The 23,108-nt window shown below is 44.9% G+C and overlaps 1 protein-coding gene and 1 long non-coding RNA gene across 3 annotated transcripts in view; one reads left to right on the plus strand and one right to left on the minus strand.

Annotated features, from left to right (window-relative positions):
* Nucleotides 1–8,274, minus strand: part of SERPINE2 (serpin family E member 2) — a 59,306-nt gene extending 51,032 nt beyond the window's left edge. Inside the window, exon 1 of one of the 2 annotated variants that reach the window (XM_019753688.3) lies at nucleotides 8,053–8,274. The gene's annotated coding sequence lies outside the window, so the exon portion shown is untranslated. Of the gene's footprint in view, nucleotides 1–7,453; nucleotides 7,606–8,052 lie in introns of those variants that run through there. The other variant, XM_019753689.3, reaches the window with a different exon arrangement.
* Nucleotides 8,275–8,363: 89 nt separating this feature from the next.
* LOC141567339 (uncharacterized) lies at nucleotides 8,364–22,359 on the plus strand. The gene is made up of 5 exons (XR_012489954.2): nucleotides 8,364–8,498; nucleotides 16,131–16,535; nucleotides 18,209–18,338; nucleotides 18,729–18,880; nucleotides 21,738–22,359. It is a non-coding gene; the product is annotated as an uncharacterized LOC141567339 (long non-coding RNA).
* Nucleotides 22,360–23,108: the final 749 nt, after the last annotated feature.

Below are 23,108 nucleotides of genomic sequence, written 5' to 3' on the forward strand. Positions count from 1 at the left end.
CGTGAAAACACAGAGAAAGTCATTCATTCATCAGGTCAAAGACACGGTGAACACTTGAGTCCCGGAGTTCTTAAAAGCTCACATGGACTACTGTGACAGATAGAACCCCACCACCACCTCGCACCCCAGAAGTCAGCTCCATTGTAGACCCTGTGCTCAGGATCTAAAGTATGATCTCCACTTCATCCTCACAAGACATGGTTACCTCCACACCCAATTCACAGATGAAGAAACTGAGACTTCGGAAAGTTTAGCAAATTGGGTATGGTCTCTCCACCTCCAGCTAGTAAGTGATAGACTCTAAATTCAGACCAAAGCACGTTGGCCTCCAAATCTCCCATACTCCTAATTACGACACTCTACTAAGGAAAGGAGGAGAAAGGAGAGGAGGAGAACATCTACGATTTAGACGATGTGACAAATTTTGAAATAAAGGTAACTATTTTTTAAAAAGAATTATAAAAACTATAAAAACAAAAGTTAAATCTCAGTGTTCTAAACCAAGTCTTCATACATTTGTGGAGTTCAATTAAGCATCTTTTTAAAATCACATCACCCTTTTTCTTTGGTCATGTTGAGTTTTATCCAGCTCAGCCTAAGTAATTCCCTTGGACTCTGGGGAAATGCACTCTACCTTTTCAATCCAAAGGTCAGTACTAATTTTAGAGTTTGAGTCCCAGAAAAAAATGTGTCTAAGGAACGAACAGGGTGGGGGTGGGGTGGGGTCAAAGACATAAAAACCTTACTTCAAATATAACACAAAAGTATTAGCCTCCTGCCATGTCATGTGATTTAGCTCTTATTGAAGGATATCACGCATCAAAGTGAGAAGACGGTCTTTTGAGAGGGGGCATACTGTTTGGTAAGAATTTCTTTTTGAGTAATTATAAATATTGATGGGATGGGATGTAAATCTTTGAAAATTCATGGTATCAGCACCCAGCTCACACATTTGCAGACCTGGGTTCAGGCTCTGGCATTGACACATACAGGTTGTACGTATGACTGTGGACACTTCGGCTGCTCCACACTCTTCTTTCCTAACTGTACTAGTGGTAATGGTATTAGTATCTGTTCCACAGGCAGACAGCCATAAGGCTTGAGGAGATAATACAGGGCCTCTATCTACTGAAAGCAAATACTAATGAAAGTTGGGGTAACTTGCTTGTCCAGCACACCTCTCTCAATGTTCCCTCCCCTCCTGACCACAGACTTGAACTGTGGCTCAAACTCTGGCCAATCATAATATCCCATTCCCTTGACCACAGCCATTGGTCCAGGGAAAGGCACATGACCCAAACTGAGCAAATCAGAGTCTCTCTCTAGGATTTTTCCAACTGGAAGTGGCAGGAAGCCCCTCTTTCCTCTTTGATCATGAGGCTGTAGGGAGGTAAACCTGAGGCTACCTACAGCCATAGTCCCTGAATGAAAACAACCTCCAGAGACAAGAGACACAGAGGAAGAAAAGAGAGCCCCAGGGCCCTGAATCGGTGGTTCAAGTCACCTCCAGGGCCAGAGGCATCTCTTCCATGCATTGGGGGCCACAATATAAGCCAATAGCTCATCCCTTGTACTCCATGTTTTTGTGTCAGTTATTTCAATTTGGGTTTCTGCTCTTGTAACCAAAAGAGAATGCAGTAATTAATAACTCGTATAATCCAAACAGTGACCAAATCCTCAATAAATATAATTTCTTCCTAAGTGGATTCCTTATTTAAAAAAAGAAAGAAAAAAAGATTAGTCGAGGAAGCAAACACTGCCATCATTGTACATAGCATTTTCTTAAAAGAAAAATCTATTTTCGTTTATAATCACCTTACTCATTGTAAGCCGACTTTGTATTTGGTGTTAAACTCTCTTACATACCCACATCCACTTCCAAGATTTGGTCCATAAAAACTTAGGCTAAAAACAAGTGGTTGTTTTTTTCTATAGCTATATTAGTTGGCACTAAAGGGAAGGGAAAATGCTGATGCTATTTTTGGTATACTCCTAAGAGAAATTCCCCAGGTTACCAGAGTTCTTGCTGTTGGAGGGAGGCGGGGTCATTACAAAAACAAAGTATATTACGAAGATTTGCAGTCACTACAAAAACTCCTTTCTGTGTTTTCAAAGGAATTTTTTTTCCTTTTACACTAAAATCTCCACATTATTTTTCTCCCAAGAATTAACCGATACAAATAGAAAGGCATAGTGGATTTCAATTCTGGAATTATCTTCTGCAGCAAAGGGCAAAGTCTGAGGTCAAACTGAAGCAAGAACAGGGGGTGGTCCCGATCTAATCTTGAACCAGGGCGGGTCCACCCACGCCTTTGAAGGATTCAAGGATGAAATAAGGAACATGCTTGTCAAAATGCATGAATGGAATTACAAATAGCAAACTGCTTAGGCTCAGTGGCCATCCCCATGTACAAAAAGCCCCAGAAGAAATGCCAGCTACTCTGGACTGGGCTTACATCCAGACCTAGAAATCTAACATCAGAATAAGCGGAGAATCATGACTGTGTAAATAGACTTGGCATGTTGGGTGGAAAGCGGCATTTCTCAAAAGAGAAATAAAATCATACCAATCTTTCAGTGTTCTTAGACAAATTGTGAACTTATAGATAACAAATAAAGATGAAGTTTATTGTGTTTGACTCTATTCCACATCTAAGGGTATTTTTTTTTTAACACCCAACATTGACTTTCAGATCAGACATGTAATCTATTCAGGAGGAAAGATCATTTTGGAAAGAAAAGACAGGCACCATTTATGGATGGAGGTAACGGTTTACAAAGAAGAGCCAAGTATATGGGACACAATTTATTTAATACTTTTATAAATCTGTCCAAGTGGCAATACAAACTAAATCTTCATGTTGGCCCTGAATGTTATTTGTGAGTACTGAAGAGCCAAGCTGAATGATTCCATAGGTTTAAAAGAAAAAAAGAGAGATTACAAATTCATATAGATAAATGTAAAACAACACATTATTTAAAAAACTTCCTTTAAACCTGACAGTTACGAGAAAGCTGGATAAGAAAGGAAAATAAGCCAAGAAGTTACAGATTTAAAATAAAATAAGACACCTTTGAGATCATTATTTCAACATACCCATTGTATAGACAAGGAAACTAAGTTCTGGATGGTCAGCTACTATACAAATTGTTGCAGGCACGGAGCCCAGACCTTTTCCCAACCCAGGGCTCTTTCCACAAAACGTGGCTGAAGACTAAAGACATTAGCCAAAAAGCTACCACGGCAAGCAAAAAAAAAAAAAAGTCAGCAAGAGGGAATGCCTCACTATCACTGAGAAGGTTTATGGAAATAAACCAGCAAGCGTTCTCCTACCTTATACAAACCATCAAATACAGAGTACGGCCCACCCAATGGACCTCAAGGAAGACAGACCAAGCCAAAATAAGGTTCAGATGAGGATAACTGAAGTGAGTGCAGGCACAGAAGCACTTCTGTATTAGACTTCTGCTTTTTCCTAAGTCATGTTCTATCTCAGAAGACAAGGTGGACAAAATACATATATATTTTTATGTGAAAATATATATTAAATGCAAAAATACCGGAAGCAGGGGTGGAGGTCTGGGGGGAGCGCTCCCCTTTAAACCCGAAAGACAAGCACTCTTTCATAAAATGTGTAGTAAACTTATAAAAAAAATAGGAATATGGTTTAGTTCAGACAGCCATTAAATGCCTTTGGGTCATGCACCACTGCTGGTGCAAATGAAACTAAAACCCAGGCATGTCTGCAAGGCACTTAAGAGTCTGGTGGGTAAAGCATGTGGCTAGAATGCAGTAACTGCCATCAGAGGCATCCACAGGGTAAGAGGGGTGTGTGTGTGTGTGTGTGTGTGTGTGTGTGTGTGTGCCACATACGTGCCATAGAAGGTGTGGGGAGTGATGTTCAGGAAGGACTTTTTGGAATAGGTGATAAAAAAAAGGGGGAAGTCTTAAAAAAGGGGGAAGATAACCCAGACAATGAATGCAGACAGAAGATGGAGAAAAAGAATTCTAGGCAGAGGTTCAGGAGTAAAGGCAAAGAGTCATGGGCAGCAGAAGTGGTGTGAGGAATTTGCAGAAGCTCAGTTTTGGAAGAAAATAAAGTTTGGGCAAGGACCAAGCAAGGCAGGGAGGTGGAAAGGGACTGAAGAAGGTTTAGACTTTGTCAGGTCATTACAAATGGCCAGCAGCCTGGGGAGTCGCTGGGGAGGACAGTGGAGCACTGTGGGACGTTTTCTGGCTGAGCGCAGAGGAGTTCTGGGCCAGGACGGTCCAGAGGCAGCCTAGTGACGGGAACAAACTGGCTGACTCTGGGCTCCATGTCTTAAATGGGGCCTGCCATGTTCCAAAGGCTGGGGGCTCCTGGGACAGCCCATACCTGTATATTTACAGTCTCCCCACTGCTGCGGTTTGGGACATTTCCTCCCAGGGAGGGTGTGAGGAAGTGGGAGGGTGGTGAGGTCTCTGGACATGGTTTGTAAACAGCAGAGACTGCATCTCGACACAGGTGAGGTAGCACTAGATTTGTGTATTAACCACCCTCCTCACAGAAGTTCAAAACCATTTTGAGAAAGTTGGGTAAAACACCATATAAAGATGATCTGAGATACCTAACCTGTGATACGACATAACCACTCCTTTAGAGTCAGGGTTTGTCCCAGGGGCAAGACAGAGGCACCAGGCTTCTATCAGGAAGGACACAAGCAGATTTGGATTTGAGGGGCAGGAGGAAAGTCACCCCAGCAATAACGTGAAAGATGGGTGAAAGGGTTGCAAAACTAGGTGCGAGAAACCAGGTGGGAGACCAGGTGGTGAGACAGTAGGGAGTCACCGGCTGTCATGGCCTCTCAGCCTGTGGTCGCTAGCTCAGGGCCCACGGGAGCCAGGAAGCTGCTGCAAATGAGGACCACAGGTCCGAGGGGAACCAGAACGCAAGCAACCTCCAGCGTAGCCTGACATTGGAAACTCCATGTCAGCCCAGTGTTGCCACATGGGAATGTAGGCCTCATGTTCCCGGTCCTCTCTGCCTTTTAAGAGAAGCTATAAATCCCAGTGACATCTTAATATTTCTAAATATCACTCAAGTTTTGTATACTTTGTCCAGGCCAACAACATATCTGCCAGCTGGAAATGGAACATTGGCAACCATTTTGCCCATTCTGGACTCTAAAGCAGGATAGGGCCAGCGTGACTACAGCAGAGGTTTCCAGGCTTTCACAGCATGGAGAAGTGATAGGACTTGGCCGCTGTCTGGATGTGGGGAGTGCTGGAAGAGTCTAGCATCAGCGTGAGGCTCCCGCTTTAACACCTTGGTGAATGGTAGAGCAGCATCAAAAAAAAAAAAAAAAAAAAAAGGGACAAATTTTGGCTAAGGAAACAATGGGAATGGGGTGGAGGGTAAGAACTAAAACCAGTTTTGGACTTACTGTGGGTTTCTTGCCTGAAGGGCAGGGATAAGCCCACAGACTACCAGTGGGTAACTAGCAGGAGACACCAACCTGGGACTCGCTCTGTACGTGATGAAAGTTGGGGGTGTGGGCACATGGTCAACCACAGACTACGTACAGTAGGAGTAAGGACAGAGCCCTAGGTCACCCCAGGAGGTAGTGGAGATGCCAGGAAGACAGAAGGAAAAGCAGGAGGAGATGGTAACTAGACAAGGAAAAAAGAACCAGAAAGGAGGGGAAGATCTACATCCAGTGCTGCAGAGAGGGCTGGAGAATATCTGCAGGGTCGCTCGTTCAGGAGTTGTGGGGTCTTCTGCTTCCGGGAGGCTCTGGCCAGCTTGCAGAGAGCCCAGAAGGAAGAGGAGACTGGGGGAGTGTGAACTTGTATCAGAAGCCCGGGGAGACCTGGTGGTTGCTGGAAATGAGGTGGGGATGCAGGGATAAGGGAGGTGACAGCATTTTTAAAAAACTCTTAAAAAGAGGAAAGAGTTCATAGGGAGATATTAGGCACTGCTACAGGGAGGACTTGTCTCTAACCTTCTCTAAGTTCCCTGCCCCGACTGGATTTTTCTTCCATTATTCTACCCTATTCATGTTTTATCATCATACTTTTTATCATAGCATAATTCGGTTTGCTTTTTCTCTGTTTCCTCCCACAAGAACAACTGCTCCAAGAGAGCAGGGACCTGCTATATTTACCATACATTAAGGCCTGGACACAGTAGATGCTTCAGAAGAGTTCTTAGATGACTGGGCAAATTCAGAAAAGGGAAATGGGGTAGGACAGAGAGAGATCTCCATCCAGTGGCCCCTACTTACTCAGTAAAGTGGGACATGAGGTCACCTGCCAAACTGGAAGGAGGAACACGAGATCTCTAGTGCTGAAGAAGAGTTGCCAAGGGAATACCAGTTTGGAACCCAGAAGGAAGGAGCTTGTGGTTCAGAGACACTGACATGCTGGAGTTTCTTATTCCAGAAATTCAGCATCTCTGGGAAAGGGTGAGACTTAGAGGTAGAGGATTCAGTAGCTAGAAAGGGTGGAGGTGGTCAAGGATTGAGGGCATCCCCCACAAGGACTCTGGGACTAGAGGAGAGAAAGCCCAGGAGCCAAAGTCTGCCATGCTGTGGGCAGAGGGAGGCCCTGTAGAGGTGTAGTCGGGACCGGGCTAAGTCACCACCTCATTCCCACACTCTATTACCTCAAACAATCTGACTAGTATTTAATCACCTGTGTCTGGAACTGAAAAATTAATGTCCTTTGAGACTGAGTCATTCTTGTCCTTTTAAAATTACACTAATATGAAGTTCATGGGAGGCAGAAATTTTCTGTATACATTCAGTTTTTTAAAATAGATGACATCTTGATAACCTTCAGTAATTGCCCTGCACTGTACAATGTTTTCAAACACTATTTTAATAAAGAATCAAAACATAAGGGTTGAAAGAAAGCTTAGATTATTTAGGCTAACACCTTCATTTGCATAGCTGAAGAAAATTTTTGCTGAAATACTGCAAACAGCACATAATTACTGATTTAGATATGCAGACAGCATTTAAAGTATCTTTGATTTTGGAAATGCGCTTTAGATAGACAAATTGGCAAGGCTCACATTTCTTCCACCTATCTGTGTTCAACTTTTGATATAAAATCTCCAAAGTACAAAATTACCTCGTAAATTGTTCCTGAACAGTTCAGAGAAGTAAACTGCTTCCTGGCTTGAAAGAGGAAGTCAAGCCTTCAAACACCTTTTTATGTCGATGCTATATATAAAAAATGTTCTCTGCAAAGTCGTCAATGCAAGACACAGCAACATTTGAGATTTCTCAGGAGAGACACACATGAAGATTATTTTTCGTTCATTAAAACACTAAAACCTTCAATAGCATCTCCCATAATACCTGAAGGTAGTGTGCTATCTTATGTAATAGGCGCCTTCCTTTCCTCCCCGCTCAGTTTGTAGGCAAAATACCCAATTCTGCCCAGAATTTTTGAGTCCTTTCACCTTACCTGTAGTCAGTAATCAGCACCGCAAATCCCCTTTTTATGCAAGATGAAAAGAGCAAAGACCTGCTCCATAGGGTTAAAGAGGTGGCCAGAATCCAACTTAAAGTCTTTCCCCCAAACCGCTGGGGTCATCCTCCCTCCCTGCTCAGGCAGTGGGAACAAGTAAGGATCCGTCTTTCCCTGTAGGGCGGCGCACACGCAAAGTACTGGGTAGGGGACGCCCGCCAGTACCTGGGTACCTCAGGTTCAGGGTCACGGGCGCCAGCTAGGATGGACCGGCAGAAACCACGCCAGCCCCAGGACTGCCCGCTACCTGCACACCTGGACGCCCCAGCCGGCGCTGCCCCTCCTCGCCCTGCCCGGGTCCTAGGCGGGTTCCCGGGCACAGGAGCCGGGCGCGCACTCAGCCCGAGGGCGGCTGAGAAAGTTCCTCCGCCTCGACGTCGGCGCCCCCGGGCCCCTCTCGCCCCGCAGCCTCCCCGCCAGGCGAAAGGTCGCGGCGTCGCGCGGAGGGACTGTCCCCTGCGTTGAGGCAGCGCCAGCCGCTCCCCTCCCATCCCCCGGGCGCCCCGGATCGGCCGGGGCGCGCAACCCGTACTCACCGCCCCTCGCTTGAGAGCCCCAGTTGGCGGCCACAGGGGGCAGCGCGGCCCGAGCCGAAGCCGGGTGGCGGGGCGGCGAGCCGGAGGAGGGAGGCCGGCGGCGGCGGCGGCGGCGGCGGGGAGGGTCAGAGAAGGAAGAGGCGGTGGCGTCTGCAGACCCCGCGTAGTCCTAACAGCCGGTCCGCCCCGGAGCGCTAGCCGGCGGCCGCAGTGGCAGGGGCTTTATCGCCGTCTGCCCGGCCCCCGCCCCTTCCTGCCGCCCCCGCCCCCGGCCCGCCCCGCCCCGCCTTCCCGCCGCCTCCTTTGTGTGCCAGCGGGCCGCAGCGTCCCCGCGCCCGCACGCCGGGACGCCCCCACTCCGGCCGCAGTCTCGCGGATGCCGCCCCCAAAGGGTCCCAGTCGTGAGTCTGCGCCCAGAAAGCGCAGGGAGACACACTGACTCCGAGGTGCGGCGCCAACCCCGGCGGAGCTGCACGTGGGTCGCTGGGATCCGGGTGTGGGTGGGAGGGGGAGGGACCCAAGGGCTCTTGGCGCGCCCCTGGAACGCAGGGCGAGTCGTCTTGGCTGTCCCCTGGGAGAGACAGGGGAGCGCCCTGGGACAGTGCCCACCGCTCCCGGTGATGATAACGGTGCCAGGTCGCGGCGGGGGAGGAGCAGATCACCCCTAGAGGTGCTTCGCGGGGTGCCCCGGAGCCGACTTCTCTGGCCGCGGGAACAGAGAAGCGGCCGCTGGTCGCCTTAGGCGGATGGCAGACAAGGGAATCCAGAAAACGGGATTCCTGGCTGCGGTGACAGCATGAGGTACCCGCAGAGTGCTGAGAATCTAGCCCTTCCCCACCGGTAGCTACAGCCGATGGGACCGGAGCTGTGCGCAGCAGAGGGGCTCAGACCCGTGGGGCCAGCGACAAATTACCGCCCGGCTCCCAGCAGTATTATTCAGATCTCCCATATTCGGTCCTCCTTTGCGTCAACTTAGGTTTGTGAGAACCCAACTTAATGACATAATTTATGTTGCCCTTAGACAGTGCAGAACCCTCACCAGGAGGTTCAGGGCCCCAGCTGTGAGAAAGAAATGTGGTAAATCTCTTAAGACACAGCCTTGAATTAAGGTTCCATCCACTGATTAGAGGGACTTGGAACCTACAATTGGCATGTAGATGGCCATGCTAGACGGTGTGCTTATGTTGGGCAAAGTTGCTTTTAAGTGTAACATCTGGGCCAGCCTACAGGTATTCACAGCTTCTCTCAGTGGGAAACAAGCTATAGGAGGTTTGGCCCTAAAATAAAAGGGAAACAGTCCGCCAAAAGAAAACCTGTTTCCTTATTTACAGTCATGCCTAATGTACATATCCAATTACAGAGCAGGTTTAAATCCTTTTGCCTTGTTTTACCTTCTGCCTGAAATGCTCTCTCCACCCCCAAGATCTTCTCATGACTGCCTCTTTATACTTCAGGTAGCAACTCAAATGTCACCTTCTCTAGGAAACTTTCCCTGACCACTTGAGCTAAAGTCACTTCCTCCCTTCTCCAAACTATTACTCTCTTCATAGCCCTCATCATTTTAATTTTTTTTTACTTGTGTCTTGCCTGGTTTTGTTTCACCTTTCCTTGTGAGAATATATGCTCCAGAAAGCAGGGATGAGAAACCAGTTCAACATAGTTTCCAACTCACCCCGTCCCCAGTGTCTAGAGCCAATACTACGCATATAAAAGTTGCTCAATAAATTATTGTTGACTGGTTGGTGAATAAATGCCTTATAACTACAGACATGCTCTGGGGACAGTGTTATGGCATAGTCTAGTCAGCAGGGTGAGCTGGGGCTGGAAAGAATGAGGTGGGATGGGGGATACTAGAGGAGAAAAAGCCCAGAGGTGGTATGAGCTCCGTGTGTTTGAGAAGCTCGGAGTAGCCTCTTCTAGACAGAAGGAAGTCATTCAGGGGACCAGTAGAGAAACAGACTAGAACCAAGAAGAGTGGGTGAAGCCACGTTATGAAAGCCTGCCTGATTCCCCACACCCATTTCTATCTCAATCACTTGTTTTAATTGAAAAATTGTATTGAGATAACTAGGCTCACATGCAGTTGTAAGAAATAATACAGAGAGACTAGACTTTGCCCAGCTTTCCCCAATGGTAACATTTTGAAAAACTATTGTATAATATCACCATCTGGATATGAACATTGATATATTGATTCATACTGCAAACACTTGGTTAATTATTTGCAATTTTAAATTTTTAGTAAAGTTACTCTAAAGTTATCAAAAGTAAAGTTATTCTAAGTTTATGAAAGAAATTCAGTCTCTTGTTTTAATGGGACCAACGTTTTTCAGGGAAAAAAGTTTTAGTTTTCCAATTGGAGCGTAATTAGAGTCCGGATTCTTCATCTATAAAAGATGGTCAGAAGTCTTTGGGACCTACCACTTTTGTTTCCAGTTTAATGACTGCCATTCATTTTGCTGTAGATTCATTTTACTAGTACTGTCGAAGGAACATTTTGAGCAATACTGTACATGACTTGTCAATTCTGAAATCAGACAGGGTGCCATGTTCACTAATATGCTAACCTGAGCCCAACCACTAATGTGCCTTTCGCTCTTCTTGGACATTGGATGGGACTGCCAGTGAGTATCTCCCAAAGGGAAGTGATTCAAGACAAAGACCCATTCTGCCAGCAGTGTATGCTGGGAATACCAACTATGCTTGTTACAGAATGTGCATGGCTGGCATTAGCCGGCCTTTCTGATGCCAGCAAGAGGATACAGAAGCAATCTCCCAAGCCTTCCATGACATTCAAGTGACCAGGCAGTCCGACACCCATCATTCGGGGACTGGCCTAAAGAAGCTGTGCTTCCTACCTCAGTCGGTGTGCGGGAACAGCAGTTCCGCGAATGTTTGACCCTCTTTGAAATCTATTTCTCATAGATGAGCACTTTCAATCAGCATTTCCCTTGCGTCTCTACCTACCTGCCTCTTTTCTTTGCAACTTTGCATTCGCAGCAGAATTCCATTTTGTCCTTCAATTGGGTGGCTTGCCTTAATCCTCTGAGGGAGCTTGAAATTGTTTATTCCTTAAAAAAAAAAAAAGTGACCTGGAGTTTAGCCAGCTCCAGCCAGTCTCTGAGTTTGGCTTTGTGTCCATAAGCTGCAGTTGAGAGAAACGCAAGAAATGCCCAAACAGAATAAAACAAATGATCTATTTAGTCTCATTTCCTCTCTTGGAAGATGTCCAATGTTGAGTGCTTTGGAGAAGATGAAAATCCCCTCGCCCCATCCCCACTGCTCTCCCATGCACCCTAATTCTATGACCTTGCATTTAAGTAAAAACTATCCTTAGCTTCCAGTGGGTGATGGTGTTGTGTCTGGAAGAGTGACTGATGTTACGATAATAAGATAATAATAGTTGCTCCTCTCCCATCTAACCCACATTGAAAACACATTACCCCACAAGTCTACTTGTTACACAACATTATAGATGCAAGTGCTGTTATGTAAGATCGTTTCAGCCGGGTGGGAAAGGAGACTGGTTATAACAGTTCACTTATACAATTAGTTTCTGGGACTGTTGCATTGTTATGTTTTGTTTTTCTTTTTTTGTTTGTTTGTTTTTTTAAGCTTATAAAGGGCATTCGTGTTTTTATTTCCCTTTCAAGTTGGCTTTCAAATAAACCCAATTTCCTCTTTCTGTAACTTCTGAAACAGATCAAACCACATCATCAATTCTCACTTTCCCATTTTCGTCACTACTTTTCATCAAGAGCTTCAGAAAAAAAGACAATACTAAGTTCCGGGCTGAGTATAATTTTTTTACTTATATTTGGCCAAATAAAATGGAAAACTATGGGTGCTGAGGATCATTGTGATACAACACAAACAACCCCTTCAAACAACAACCTAGCGCTTCTTCCTTTTACCTCCAAACAATCGATGCTGCCTGCCTACTTCCACACTGTGCCCTGTCTCTTCTTACCTGCATCACTGTCCCTTCCACCTCTCCATCCCTCCTTCTCTTCCTGTTCTCTCTCAAAGCTTTGTTATCAATAGCTTTGATTGCCAGCCCCAGTAGTTTTTCATCATTCCTTAGCACCCTTGATCGCTGGGTAGCATTTAACTCTGGTGTTTTGCCCAATTTTATAATTTGTTTGCTTATTCTTTCTCCTCCAATTCCTTAGCTGGCCTTTATCTTTCCCTCATCAACTCCTCCTCCTCCCACTCATGAGTGCTGTGCAATTGCTTGCCTGAAGCTCTCTTATCTCCTCCAGACACTCTCTGGATGGAGCAAACATTGATTGGTTTGTGGCCACCCAGCATCTATTCCCCCTGTCTTTTGATAGCAGAATATGGTTCCTTTTGGTAAATCACCTCTCCTGCTCTATGTGCCTCCCTGTCAAAAATGGAAGTCAAGGTGTCTTTACTTCCTCTATACAAGCAAGGGTAGGCATACGACCAAGCTAAGTGGATCCCCTTCCAGGACTTTGGATCCTGAAGAGAGTGGGGAAAGCCATTGGAGCTGACTCTTCCCAGCCTGATGAGATTGTGAATTCTTTTCATAAGCGTCCCCAGAACCACCAGGGTCCCTGTCCCTTCTGAGTAAAAGTCCACAGTAGACTCTGTTTCTTTGAGCCTTTTCTGCTTCTAACCAGATTCTGTTTCTGTTGCTTGCAACCAAGGACCCCTAATTGACACTCCCAAGTTAGATGTGTGTAACTTGGCTTAGTTCTAGGTGAATTCCAAGCCTATATCTACAGATGGCCTTGACTGCTGTCCCAAGTTCCCACTCACATATCTCCAAATGCCTGGCAGACACCTCCACTTAATAGCCCACCATCACCGCCCACCTAACAAGTCAAAAGCCAATTTATTCTCTTCCTTCCCAAAGCAGATCTTTCTCCTGTACCCCGTAAGTATTTTACATGACTGACTGTCACCTTGGTCACCAAAGCCAGAAAAATGAGGGTGAGTTCTGGCTTCTCCCCGTCCCTTGATTCATCCCATTTCCAGCCATTCCCTGAGGGAATTAATAGTCTTTCCCAAATCCCTCTTATTCACCCCTTTCCCATTATTTTTCAAACTAGTTCAGGCCCTTATCATTTCATACCTGGGCCACTCTGATAACATCCTAAATATTCTCTCAGCTTCCAGTTTCTATCCACCACTATCAACATAATTTTTCTAAAGTACTGCTTCAGTCATGCCACCACCTGCTCAAAATAATTCCAGGTTTATCACTAAGATTCAAATTCCTTGTCTAAGGTAATCTTCTGTAGATGTTATGATCACAGGTTCTGGAGTTAGATGGCCCATTTCAGATTTCAATCTTACCACTAATATTTTTTCCCCAGGTAACTTAACTTCTGAGTCTCAGCTTCCTTATGTTTAAAATGGCAGATAATAATGGTATAACCTACTCATAGGATTAAGGCAGAATTAAGTAGTTGATCCATGAAAAGGATTTAGCTGACAGTCACATAGTAAGTGCTCAATAAAAATGTGTAACAATGAAAACTCTCCACAGCCTTCCTCTAACCTACCTTGCTAGCCTTATTTTCTCATTTTCTCTGATCTCTTCCTACAGGTTTTACCAATCAGAATCACTTATATTTTTCTACCTCTGTGGCATTGTTCAACCATTCTCTCTGTCCCAAATACCCTCCTCTCACTTCACCTGTGGCAAGTAATATTTTTGCATTATAAACTATCCCAGTCTTAATGGCTTAAAGTAACCATTTTATTTGTTTATGATTCTAGGGGTTGGCTGGGCAGGGTTTCGCTGAGATGGTTCTCTGCTCCACCCAGTGTAGTCTGACCTCACTCGTGCAGCTGCAGGATTCAAGATGGACTCACTCACATGGGGTCCTTTAGCGGGATGGCTGCAACTCTCAGTCTACTCTCTCCAACAGTTTTTTTTCATCTTCATGGGATTTTTCTCCCTTGTCATATTTCACACCAAAAGGCTTCTCTCTTACATGATTTTTCCAGCAGTACTCAGACTTCTTTACATGATGGCTCAAGACTAGAAGAGGGTGGAAACAGTAATTAAGTTGCAAGTCTTCTTAAGAACTAGCTATAGATTTGGCATAATGTCACTTCTGCTGCATTCAAAGCAAGCCATAGGGCTATCTAAAATTCAAAGTGGAGAAGCAGACTCTACATTTTGATGACAGATATTGTAGTCACCTAGGACTGCCTTAACAAGATACCACAAGCTAGGTGGCTTAGACAACAGACATTTACGCTTTCATAGTGCTGGAGGCTAGAAATCCATGAGCAAGGTACCATCAAGGGTGGTTTCTGGTGGGGCCTCTTTTCCTGGCTTGGAGAGGAGAGAGAGAGAGAGAGAGAGAGAGAGAGAGAGAGAGAGAGAGAGATCTCAGATGTCTCTTCTTTTCTCATAAGGACACCAGTCCTATCAGATCACCACCCCAACCTTATGACCTTGTTTAACCTTAATTATCTCCATAAAAGCTGTATCTTCAAACACAGTCACACTGGGGGTTGGGGCTTCACCATACAAACTTTGGAGGGATTCGATTCAATCTATAACAAGAGGAGTGGGGAAAAAAATCACATTGCAAGAGGACATGCCCATTTTTGGACATAATCTGCCACCCTTCTCTACTACTGAAATCATTTTCATCCTTCACAATTTCCCCCTCAGCCCGGCTGACACTGATGTCTCCTCACTCAGTACTCCTATAGCTGTAAGTACGGGTTGCTTATTTTACATGACCACATCCTGCCTGGGATGTAAGCATTGGTTTAGGCTCTAACCTCAAGGCAATGGGCATGTTTTTAAAATATCTTTAAGTTTTCACACAGTGCCTTACACAGAGAAGGCCGTAATAATTTTTTCTTTTTAATGAATGAAAAATGCAATTAATTTTACTGTTCTAAAAAGTGACAGCCACGCACAGAGCAAGCTAGACTTGGCTCCTGGGCAGTATTCATGCTTTCCCTGCTCCTTAATGTCCTCAGTCGTCTGCCTCTTCTAGGTCTCTAGACCACGGCATGTTGGAAGAACTCAGAAGACTGGACACTGGGAGCCAGAAGGCCTGAGTCCCTGTCCCATTTCTGCCACCTCTTACTTGTGATCATGGGCAAGTCATTTGATTTCTCGGGGCTTCAGTTTCCTCATGTCTAAAAGAAAAATAACAACACCTTTCATAGGACTGCTGTGAGAAATGAATATGATAATTTAACTGAAAACACTGACGTCCAAAGAGCTCCACAAATATTATTACTAATATTAGTCTGGTTGGGCTGCTGTCACTAAAAGACCACAGACTGGGTAGCTTAAACAATAGAAATTTATTTCCTCACAATTCTGGAGTCTGAAAGTCTAAGATCGGGGTGCCAGCATGGTCAGTTTCTAAGTGAGGCTCTCTCCCTGGGTTGTAGGTGGCTGGCTGCTCACTGTGTGCTCACATGATGTCTCCTTGGTGAGCATTTGGCGAGAAAGAGAGTGCTCTGATGTCTCTTTAGTGTCTATAAGGACACTAATCCCGTAGGGCCAGGGCCCCACCCTCATGACCTCTTTTAACCTGAGTTACTTCCACAAAAGCCCTATCTCCAAATTCTGTCATGTTGGGGGTTGGGGTTACAACAGATGAATGGGGGTGGGGCACAAACATTCAGTCCATAGTATTACTGTTGTTAATTCTGAAGCGTACTATCAGTCTTCATTGGTCTAGCTTGGTTCCTTGCTGATTCTGCTCTATACCAACCCTTCTCGCATGCCTCCTATAGTGCCTCGCACATTGTAGGAATTAATCAATGACAGCATTTATTATAGTTATTCCCAGTCCCTATTGACAGATGTTGGGGGAATGGAAAGTGAAGACAAGTGTTCTGAGGTTTTCAGTTCTACATAGAAAGAAAGGATGTGTTCTCTTGGGTTCCTAACTTCAGAGCAGGTGACAAAGCTTCCAGAGAACTATGCTGGGTTGTCTCCAAATTCTCAGGAAGACCCCCAAATCATCAAAGCTCATTCAGATTGCAGAGTGAGGAAAATTACCCTGTAAACTCTCAAAAATAGCTTCTGAGTAAAATTGAAAAAAAAATTTTTTTTTAAATTGCAGGCTGCTTACCATGCTCTGTCGTCAATCACCGGGCACAACCTGATACGTGCTGTATCCTGCATCATGGTAGAGCTGTTCTCACTGTTCCAGGCCACCGGCCTCTCCATCATGGGAAACAACTCTGCATGCCACCTCTGTCATCTGCTTCCACTTGTCCCCTCTTCTTATACACCATTTCAGATTTAATGATACCCACATTTTCATGAGACCCTGGAGAAGACTGGGTTTTGTTGAAGAATGAAAATCAGTTATTAAGATCTACCAGACAGAGAGATCCATTGTCACTTTTTAAGCAATAATTCCATAAAGTACCATTAGAGGACCCTCTTCAGCCTCTCCGGTCTATACTTTGTAGATTTCTACCTAAAGGATCTCAGAACCAGCAACTCAACAGCAAGGGGATCTGTAAGTGTGAGCTCTGTCTAACTGTATCTGTTAACATACGCTGTTAATGCCAGTGTCATCTTAGCATTGAACATCTCTTCGAAGATTTCTAGAGTGAGGAAGGGACCTTATAGATCCATAGCCCGACACTTCTTGTTTTTTTGTGTTTTTTTTAATTTCAATATGTGATCAAATAAATCTTTTAAAAATTTTTCTTTTAATTTTTCAATTACAATTGACATACAATATTATATTAGTTTCAAATATACAGGGATTATACATTTATATAACTTATGAGGTGATCACCCCAATAAATCCAGTACCCATCTGACGCCATACATAGTTATCATAACGCGACTGCCTATACTCCCCACACTATACATCCCCATGTCTGTTTTGTAACTATCAATTTGTGCCTCTTAATCTCCTCTCCCCTTCATTCATCCCCCACCTCTATCTGGCAACCATTAAAATGCTCTTTTATCTATGAGCTTGTTTCCGTTTTGTTTGTTCATTTATCCTGTTCTCTAGATTCCACACATAAGTGAAGTTATATGACATTTGTCTTTGTTGGTCTGACTTACTCCACTCAGCACATTACCCTCTAGGTCCATCCCTGTTGTTGTAGATGGCAAGATTTTTCTCTTTTTTATGGCTGAGTAATATTCCACTGTATATATGTACCACTCTGTCTTTATCCATTCATCCATAGATGGACACCCAGGATGCCCCATATCTTGGCTACTGTAAATAATGCTGCAATGACCATATGGATGCACATGCCCCCTCGAAGTAGCATTTTGGGTTTCTTTGGATAAATACCCAGAAGTGGGTTTACTGGGTCTTTGTGTCTTGTTATAGACTAAAGTCTGTATTGCCTGGTGTAAGTATGATTTTCCCAGCTTTTTTGTTGTTGTCTCCGTTTCCATGAAATAACTTTTCCCATCCCTTTGCTTTCAGTCTGTGTGTGTCTGTCAATCTGAAGTGAATCTCTTATAGGCAGCATATGTAAGTGTTTTGTTTTCTTATCCACTCAGCCTCCATTGTAAAGTTACTATGTTCCCCCTTTCCATACTCTATTCTTTGGGTGTAAGTCATAGTCCAGCTCACACTCAAAAAAGTCAAGCTTCACCTTCTGGAAGTGGGACTTACATCAAATGGGATTCTTCTGTAAGAAAGATGGGTCCCTTCTCCCTATGCATTTATTTAATTCAATTATTTATTTATATCACTGTGGATGTACGTTTGTTTATTTCATATTTGGGGTTGTAACACAACACCACACTCACTATTCATTCTGTTGCTCAAATTTGTCCCACTTTGGCCATTGGGAGCTCGTTCTATGTCCCTTTGACATGCCCCCATCCTTTTGTCTTTTGATCACTTCCTTGATTTCTGGAACTATGAGATGCTCCAGGCTTATCTTGTGTTTTCTCTACCCAGCCCTCGAATCAATCATTTCTTCAAGGAGCCCTAGTTCCTTTTATTGGAGAATAGCATTTAGAAACCAAGATCTGGGCCCTATGTGTGATTGGTGCTACTGAGGCGTGGAATACCTCCCACAGGCCCCTGTGCTAAAGTTTTTGTGCACAAATTATATCTATAGATATAAAACGATCTTTTAGACCTATGTCTCCATTGTCCTAAGTACTTACTTTGATTTACTCATGAGTAAAGGTTTTCGTGTGTTCCAGTGCAAACTTCTTGGTAATATTTGATGCCTCCTGCCTCTTATTCATGGGAAAATATACACCGTACCACAGACCACAGCAATACAATCAGCTCAACACAGCATTTCTATCTGACACCTATTAACCTATCAAGGTGGGTATTCGTATAATAAATTCTATACTCAGATAAAAAAACCTGACAATACACCTGGGGATGGCTTATGGTATGTGCAGCACATTCATCTCCAATCAGTGTGTAGCCGATATGGTTGTTTATCTGTGAAAGCCATCTGCTTTTCTTGCTAGAAGAATCTGGATTTTGTTCAGGCATCTATCCATCCATCTCTCTGATCCCTGTCTTTGGAGTCATTCTCATTAATCTTGGCACATCATGATAATTCCATTCTCTTTGCCAACACTTGCTTTAAAGGTAGAAATGATTTGCTGGGAAGTCAATTGGCAGGAGAGCTTCTGAGAAAGTTGCCTTGATGATAAAAAGAGATTTACACTGAATGAAGAGATCACTTTTTCTACTTGTGCCCAGAACTAGAGCATCATCTTGTGACTCTGAGAGGAACTAAAGCAGCATGCTGAGGGTGGAAGGGACCAAAGATGGAAAGAACGTCTTTCATGTCACTGAGCTGCTGAGTTAACCAACCGGAGAGACCTGCTACCGAGGAACTCCTTGTTATAAAGGTAATAAATATTCCTTATTGTCCTGGCATTTTAAGTTTTTATTTCTCTTATTTGTGGCTAAAAGCATCATAATTACTATGTCCTACTTTAGAATGTTTAGAATAAAGCAATTATTAACTCTTTTTGTGACCCAAGTCCCTTTTCGGAATTCACCCATCGATTCATTTATTCATTCATTTAAAATAAATATTTACTGAGAAATGGCAGCAAACGAGAGAGATTGATCAAATAACCACATGCACATATAATGACAAACTATGATAAATAAGAAGAAGGGAAAGTACAAGGAATTATGTGAGAAAAACTGAAGGATACAATTTAGACTGGGAAAGGGGTAGTATTGTGGACGAAAAAGGGGCCACACACTAACCCTGACAAGCTCAGAGGAGGCCAGCCTGGCAGGCTCCATAAACCTCAGAAATCGAAAGTAACCACATAGGATGGTCTGAACATAAAAAGTCCTAACTAAAAGCTGTCCATGCTGGGTAGTTCATTGAAGGCCTGCAGATTCCTGGACAAAGGTCAATCTTTACCTTAGGTGAGCCTGTCTATTGTAGTTTTGCATCTAAGATAACATACCTTTGAAATATCAAAGTAATCTTCTTTTCCACACCCCCCAGAGCACAACCAAAGGCACCAGAGCAGGAGACCACAGAACCCCTCATTGTCACCTTGTTCCCCACAAACCATCTCTATGTGCTATAAATGTTCGTTATTAATTATCCTGTACCCACTAATGTAAAAAGGACGTTTTAGTCTATTTTGCCTTTTTATCCAAGCCCAGAGATTTCCCCACTTTGCTTTCTCCCACCCCCTTAATCTACCACCAATGGATTTCATGCAACATTCGTTAAGTCTCCTCCTTTGATTCTAATGTATAAAATAAGCTGCAAAGCTGCCATTCTCCGGAATAGTTTATCAATCTATAGAGATTTTGCTTCCCGGCAATGGTCATCATTTTGGCTCAAACTCACAAAAATTCTCTACAGGTTTGGACATTTCTTACGACGATAGTATTAAGGTGAAACATCACTCAGCAAGTGATATGTGAACTGAGGTCTAAAAGATAGTGTAGGAGGAAGGTATTCTACAGAGGGGGTACGGTGTGTGCAAAGCCTCTGGGTGGGAGCAACCTGAAGAAGATTTGTGGGACAGGTGGAGAGAGACTGGGGGAGAGGGGCACACCTAAGACAAGAGGGGTTGGCAGGGCCCAGAAGACAGGGTCCATCTTGGAACCATAGTAAGGATTTTTCTCTCTCTCCAAAGAGAAAAAAGAAGGGCTGTAATCTGGGAATGATATGATTATACAACCTAACCAGTTCCTTCTGGGCACCTTAGGGCTCAGTCTTGCCAAATGCAAAACACTGTCATTGAAAGCCAAGATCTTTCTGATCATTTTGTGTGCCTTTAAAAGGGGATCTTTGGAAGAGTATTGGAACTCACTGGATATCATGTGTTCCTCTGCATTTTCCCGCCCTCCTTGCAGTTTGGCTAGGACCATGAGATAGGGTTTGGCAGTCATGATACAAGTACTTCCGGGTCTGGTTCTTCAAAACATTCCGTGTGACCTTTCCGTCCTTACTTCACCTGCACAGCGATCTTGGAGGCCATCTTTGTGGATGGCAGGATATAAGGGGGCTGGTGCCCTGCCTCAGATTTTGGATGAGTGAGACATAAACCCCCCTTTTGAGGCCCTGAGGCTTCAGGGTTTATTTGTTACTGCAGTGTAACAACTGTATTAGCTTCCTGGGACTGCTGGAACAAATCATACCAACGGGGTGGCAGCAGGAATGTATTCTCTCGTGGTTCTGGAGATCAAAAGTCTGAAATCAAAGTATTGGCAGGGCTGTGCTCCCTCCAAAGGGCCCAGAGAAGGATCCTTCCTTGCCTCTTCCTAGCTTCTGGTAATTGGCAAACCTTGGTGTGCCTTGGTTTTAGCTACATCGTCTCCAATCCCTCCTCCATCTTCACAGTCTTTTTCTCTGTGTGTCTGTCTCTGTCTGTGTATTCAGATGGGGATCTTATAAGGACACCAGTGCCGGATTGAGGGCCCACCCTAATCCCATAGGACCTCATCTTAACTAATGATACCTACAAACACCTTATTTCCAAATAAGTTTACATTCTGAGGTTCCGGGTGGACACGGGTCTTGGGGGACACTATTCAGCCCACGACAATGACTGACACAGGACTAACACAGGATACAGTTTATAACAGACAGAAGTACTTCTTGAAACCACCATTTCTATCCAGCCCAATTCTACAACAGCTCTGCAGCCTCTCCCCTCTGCATTCCCCCTTTCCTCTTTCACCCTCACTCTTCCTCAGCGTCAGTCTGCAATCCCACTGTTTCATCACCACCTCACCTTGTGTCCCATCTCTCTCTGGACCGTCTCTTCACACATTCATCTTGATCCAGGATCACAGTTGTGGGAACTGAGCTGGCAAAAGCAGAACATCCACAGAGGGCAGAAACTAAAGCAGCAAAAGCAAAATATGTTAGTGGATGAGCAGAAGTGGAAAGGCTGAACACTGTCAAGTTTACGGGCTGTCCCAATAGAACCTGCTTTTAAAAGATTATTCTGGTTGTAGGGCAAATCTGATTGTTGGAGGCAGGCCAGAGCATAGGTCAGAAGGCCACTGGGAGGCAATTGTAGCAGTTCTGAGAAGCGGGACCAAGCTGATGGTGAAGGAATGCAGGTGCAGATATATCCTAGGTGCAATACTGATAGGACAGAGGAAGGGTGGGTGAGGGAGACAATCGAATCAAAGCTATTGACCCTGTTTTCAGAAAAATGCACATTCAAAAATTTTTATACAAATATAATGACTCCTGACACCCATTCTCATTCTCAGATGAATAGTCCTGGCTCTAGGGGAAGAGTCGCAGACCTCTGGAAATCCTGTTCCTCTCGTCTGCGCTTCTGATAGCTACCGAGCAGCAGCCAAACTGAGGTCATTCTTTGTGAAGCTTGCCTTGCGTGGTTGGATATTGACCCATATGAGTGAAGCCATCAGCTAATAGCCTAGTGCCTGAAGGAGTAGGCCTCCACCTGCATGGAAATGGGCCAAGGGGACAGCTGCAGAAAGGATCTTCATCGCTGTTTTTTTCCCAAAACTATGAGCAAAGAAGAGATACAATTTCAAAGTGGGAAAAGCCAGTGGATATCCAAGGGCACCCTGGGACACAGGAGGCAGGTCCCACATAACTGAATATCCAGTGCAAATGCCAAGAAGTGGAAGGCATGCAAGAGGGAGCAGGGCCATGTCAGTTCCTATGACCCTTAGCTCTTCTTGCGTGGTCCTTATCCTGGTGACGTGTAGCACTGTGACTTTGTGTGAACACTCATTGCAGCCTGCTCCACACCACATAGGGCCAATCAACAAAATGGGCTTCTGCTTCCAACCTGTGTTACCATGATGTGGCACCCCACCCACATGCTGGTAAGGAGGCGGGAGTAAGCTGACTCAGGCTGGGCTGGGGCTAGAGGGGCTGTTGCAATTGGGAGTGACCATTTGGGAGGTCCTGCCCAAGGCAGATCGCCAGCCATCTGAATTCCCAGGTAAGACTGGGTGTAACGTTGCCTGGCATCAGGAGCCTAGTGGTTCAGTTTGAGGACTGTGGGTATAGTGGTAAAATCTCTGTGTAGTCTCTGCTAACCATCATCAATGGATAGCGGCATTGTGAATTCAGGGGGGATATATTTGGGATGAAACAGTGTTACTGACAAATGGCTGCTGGGTTGAGGAACAGGGATGAGGTTCTTGGACAGAGGGGCAGGAAGGAGCTGGGCAGGTTTGAAGGGCTCTGGTCCAGCAGGGAATGGATCAGGAGTGTGGATGGGTACAGTGACTGAGCACACACAGTATTGGTTGTGAGCGGGGCTGTCGTGGGGCAGGGAGTACATAGGTTCTGGTTTGGGTTCCAGTCCCAGGGACTCTTGGGTGATTGTTTGTCTAGGCTCAGGGCCAGACACTGAGCATGGCCGTAATGTTTTGTGATTGTTGGTATGTTGCCAGGTTTGTTTCTCATTGGTTCATGAGCTCTGCCCGAATGACGTCTCAGGTAACAGGCCTCCGGTCTTTATGGTGGGCATGCCTGAGGCAGTCAGGCACTGATATTTTTTGGCATACGGGTTCCTGCTAAAACTTGAGACCAGGAGCCACCCCTGGCAGGGCCTGGCAGGTTTGACTGAATTTACCCTGTGCTGCCCCGTCCTTGTCAAA

This window comes from Rhinolophus sinicus, chromosome 17 (assembly GCF_057876585.1).
Source record: "Rhinolophus sinicus isolate RSI-liver-muscle chromosome 17, RSI-T2T, whole genome shotgun sequence".
Taxonomy (NCBI): Eukaryota; Metazoa; Chordata; class Mammalia; order Chiroptera; family Rhinolophidae; genus Rhinolophus; species Rhinolophus sinicus.